Source organism: Callospermophilus lateralis, unplaced genomic scaffold (genome assembly GCF_048772815.1).
Source record: "Callospermophilus lateralis isolate mCalLat2 unplaced genomic scaffold, mCalLat2.hap1 Scaffold_9877, whole genome shotgun sequence".
In the NCBI taxonomy this organism is placed as follows: Eukaryota; Metazoa; Chordata; class Mammalia; order Rodentia; family Sciuridae; genus Callospermophilus; species Callospermophilus lateralis.
In genome coordinates this window covers 411-5000 of record NW_027518076.1, presented here as the reverse complement: position 1 = coordinate 5000, position 4590 = coordinate 411, and the positions used below count along the sequence as shown (strand labels likewise).

Genomic DNA, 4590 nt, shown 5'->3' with positions numbered 1-4590 from the left:
GAAGGGGTGTGTGCGCATTTAAGTGTTTGGTTGTGTGTGTGTGTGTGTGTGTGTGTGTGTGTGTTGGTCCTGGGCCCTGAAGGCAAGGACTGAGCCTGTCTGGGCAGGGCAGGGCGGGGCAGGGAGGGCTCCCTGGGGTGGAAGGCGGACAGTTGTAATGGGACCCCACCCCCGGACAGGACCTGCCAGCTCTCCTCCGCCATCTGCACAAAGGCAGAGGACCCGGCCCGCCGGTGTGCACCCTTCGATAGCTCAGCTGGTAGAGCGGAGGACTGTAGACTCAACAGACAGCTGTGGACATCCTTAGGTCGCTGGTTCGATTCCGGCTCGAAGGAAGTGCCCCACGCTTTTGCGCACACGCAAGCCCCTGCAAGCCTCATCCTGCCTTCTGAGCCCAGAGCAGGCAGAGCCTCTCCAGACCGCCCACCTCTTCCACCGCCAACCCTTGCATCTTGGCCCCCAACTCCCCCGCGCTCCCCAGGAGCTGTCCTGCCTGCTGCTGCCCGCCAACGCCAGGCACCAGTCCTGGGAAGGCCCATTCTTCGCTGGCTGCCCGCAGGGGTTCCTGCTCTCAGGTCGCCTCACCCATGCAACCCACCACTCGTGCCCCCACATACCACACCCCTATCCCTGGCCCCTGACGCCGCCGCCTCCGCAGCCGCTGCCGCCCCTGCCACACCCCCACCGCTCCTGCACTTTCAACCACAGGGCACTCCTCCAGCGCCTCAGCGCCCGAGATTCTTGACAACACACAGGCAGGCTTCCCTGCCACCCAGCCCTTCCCACCTGGATCATCATGGACTTGCCTCTTGGGAAAGGCGAAATGTCCAGAGCCATGGATGTGTTGCTCAGCGATCACCCTGGCATCCTCCCTGAGATCGCCAGGCTCCATCCCTCTCCACAACTGGGCCAGGGCCCCCAGCCACTGGCCACATGCCCCCACCCCACGTCTGCCCCTCTCCATCTTTCTCACTTTCTGTCTGCCTCTACCTCTCTCTTTCATCTTCTTTCCTTTCCATGATGCCCTGCCACCTCTCTCCTCTCCTCCCTCACTCTCCTCCATCTCTCCAGCCACAGGCAATCAATCGCTGCCTCTGCCTGGGTCTCTGTCTCTGTCTCTGTCTGTCTTTCACCACCTCCCCGCCTTCATTTCTGTCCCCCACGCTGACCCCTGTCTCTGTTCCTCTCTTTCTCTGTCTATTGGTGAGGAATGCATGGATGGACAAGGGAGGGAAATGTCCATCCCAGCTTGGTTAAGTGACATGGTGCCCTGGTGGCGGTGGCGGTGGCCTGTGTTCTGTTTTCCCTTGGGGCTGAAGAGTGGGATGTGCCCATCCCGCCCACATGCCACCAGCCTCACCTTTCGTGAACTTTAAGGAATAGGGTTGGAGCCGCAGCAGGACTCAGTGGTCCTCCTGGAAGAGCCAGCTCACGCCAGGTTCTGCTCTTCACCTCGGGAAGGTACCCAAAGCACCTACCTGTTGCTATCACCCTGCCTGGGGTGAGCTGAGGGGGAGTGAGAGTAAAAGCCAAGTCAGGCCAGAACTCAGGACCCCCCGCCCCCCCGGGAGTGGGAGCTGGTGGTTCCTAGGCAGGCAGCCAAGTGACCTTGGGCAGCTGCTATTGTCTGGCAAAGGGCACGGAATCCCACCCCCCTTACACAGACCACTGGGGTGTGAGCTGCTTGATGGCTTGAGCGCCCAGTTGGAAATAGAACCTAGCAAGAAGATGCTGTGGACCAGCCAGAGAGTGTGCAGGAGGCAATGGGCTGGGCTTTGGAGAATCAGGAGGGGATGGGGTGTGGGCTGCCAGAGCAACAGCCCAGAGTGTCCCTTGATCTCAGCCTTTCCCAAGAAGAGATGTCCACAGCTTGATGTGCAGAGAAATCCAGTCACAGAATGGACAGTCACTGGAACCTGCATGGGAGGGCAGCTCAATGCAGCCTAGAAATGGAAAGGAAAGGGGACAGCATTAGACCTGCATTGCCCTGGGCGCTTGAATGCTTTCATGGAGTGCAGGTATTTGTGTATGTCTCTGTGTGTGTATGTGTGTGTGTTTGTGTGTGTGTGTGTGTGTGTGTGAGAGAGAGAGAGAGAGAGAGAGAGAGACAGAGAGACAGAGAGAGACAGAGAGAGACAGAGAGAGAGATAGAGAGGGAGGGAGGGAGGGATAGAGAGAGAGAGAGAGGGCGAGGGAGGGAGGGAGAGAGGGAGGGAGGGATCCTGCAAGAATGGCAGGGGTGGGGGTATGTGAAACTGAAGGACTGAAGGGGTTGTTCCTCTCTTCCCATGGAGGGCTCCTTAGAGGCCTGGCTCTCTTTGCAGGCACCCCTCCCTCCAACACTGTGTGGGTACCTGTAAGCGAAAGAGATCAAGTGCCAGTGGCAGCAACAGTCGGAGTGCCAGGGTGAGACTGGGCTTCGGGTGGAGAAAAGAGTTGTGCGGCCAGAGAGAGCCCCCTAACTTGAGTGACCCCATGTACAGAGACCAGCAGTGGGGTCCAAAATGAGAAGGAATGGCCCTTTGGGTATCCCCCCTGGGCTTTGTCCCCTGGGTCCTGGCACCCGGATCTGTTGCTTTGGTGTGAGGAAAGGGGGTCCCTGGAGGCTGCTCTTGCTGCCCGGCCAGCTGAGCAGCTGAGCAGCAGCACTAGGTTTTGGGAAGCCCCTGCAGCTGGGCCCTTCCCCTGTCCCGGTGGGAGTGGGTTTGGTGTGGGGTTGGTGCGTGAGGAAAGGTTTGAGGGTTCTGCCTGGGCGAGCACGCCCTCTCCGCCCCCTGAGCCCCAAGAAACTGGGGGGGTTGGGTCACTGCAGAGGGGTCTGCCTGGGCCTCCACGGGGAATCTGGGCTGAGCGGCTGGGAGAGGGAGGCGATTTAGGGCCAGGATTTAGGGCACACCGGAATTGGGATCCCATCTGGGTGGGAGAAGACTTGCTTCCGGGGTCAGGAAGCAGGTCCGCCTCTGTTGTGTCCCTTTGTCCTTTCCCGGAAGCGCCCAGGACCAGGTGGAGTTATTTGGTGAGGAGAGGCAGGAAGCCGGGGCCTCCTGGGCCCTGGCCGGGCTGGCTCCCTGGCACAAGTATCTCTGGTGCTTGTGCAAGGCCTGGACGGGGGCACGCGAGGCTGCCACTTCCCCTAACCCTCTGTCCTTTCCGCCACCCGTGTGGTGTGCAGGAGGTCTGAAGGCACCAAAGAGGGAGCGGCTGTGGGGAGCAGGGCGTGTCCGCTGGGGCACGGGGACCTGGAACCCGGACCGGGGCTTCAGGGGCCAGGCTGGTAGGGTCGGATGGGATCCAGGTGTCCACCAGACACTGCCGCGGGGGACTGTGGCTGTGCTAGTTGCGCAGCCGCCTCCCCGTGTGCCATCTGGTTCTCCTCCATTACCAACCCGCACCCCTGTGGGTATCCACACCCCCACCTTCCCGGTGCCGACGGGGAGGGGCGTGGACAAGGCAACCTTCCCCTGGGTCATTCTCCACCTGGTGCCGGGCTCCTGGCCCTCTCAGGCCGCCTTAGTGCCATCCTCCTAGACCCCGGCCCAAGGCGGGACGCAGAGGTTTGGCATAGGGGCAAGAGGGCCAGAGCACCAGAGGAGAGAGCCCTGCGCGCCCTGGGATGCGCGTCTTGGTGGTCGCCGCCCGGCCAAGGCCGCACCAGTTGGCGGGGCATGCCAGGCTTCCGCTGGATACCAGGGGCTCCCATGCCGAAGGGGTGTGTGCGCATTTAAGTGTTTGGTTGTGTGTGTGTGTGTGTGTGTGTGTGTGTGTGTGTGTGTGGTCCTGGGCCCTGAAGGCAAGGACTGAGCCTGTCTGGGCAGGGCAGGGCGGGGCAGGGAGGGCTCCCTGGGGTGGAAGGCGGACAGTTGTAATGGGACCCCACCCCGGACAGGACCTGCCAGCTCTCCTCCGCCATCTGCACAAAGGCAGAGGACCCGGCCCGCCGGTGTGCACCCTTCGATAGCTCAGCTGGTAGAGCGGAGGACTGTAGACTGAACAGACAGCTGTGGACATCCTTAGGTCGCTGGTTCGATTCCGGCTCGAAGGAAGTGCCCCACGCTTTTGCGCACACGCAAGCCCCTGCAAGCCTCATCCTGCCTTCTGAGCCCAGAGCAGGCAGAGCCTCTCCAGACCGCCCACCTCTTCCACCGCCAACCCTTGCATCTTGGCCCCCAACTCCCCGCGCTCCCCCAGGAGCTGTCCTGCCTGCTGCTGCCCGCCAACGCCAGGCACCAGTCCTGGGAAGGCCCATTCTTCGCTGGCTGCCCGCAGGGGTTCCTGCTCTCAGGTCGCCTCACCCATGCCACCCACCACTCGTGCCCCCACATACCACACCCCTATCCCTGGCCCCTGACGCCGCCGCCTCCGCAGCCGCTGTCGCCCCTGCCACACCCCCACCGCTCCTGCACTTTCAACCACAGGGCACTCCTCCAGCGCCTCAGCGCCCGAGATTCTTGACAACACACAGGCAGGCTTCCCTGCCACCCAGCCCTTCCCACCTGGATCATCATGGACTTGCCTCTTGGTAAAGGCGAAATGTCCAGAGCCATGGATGTGTTGCTCAGCGATCACCCTGGCATCCTCCCTGAGATCGCC

The 4590-nt window shown here is 62.0% G+C and overlaps 2 non-coding genes across 2 annotated transcripts; both read left to right on the top strand.

Annotated features, from left to right (window-relative positions):
* The first annotated feature begins 241 nt into the window (after positions 1-241).
* Trnay-gua (transfer RNA tyrosine (anticodon GUA)) lies at positions 242-335 on the top strand. Its single transcript has 2 exons — positions 242-278; positions 300-335. It is a non-coding gene; the product is annotated as a tRNA-Tyr (tRNA).
* A 3613-nt stretch (positions 336-3948) lies between these two features.
* On the top strand, positions 3949-4042 carry Trnay-gua (transfer RNA tyrosine (anticodon GUA)). The gene is made up of 2 exons: positions 3949-3985; positions 4007-4042. It is a non-coding gene; the product is annotated as a tRNA-Tyr (tRNA).
* Positions 4043-4590: the final 548 nt, after the last annotated feature.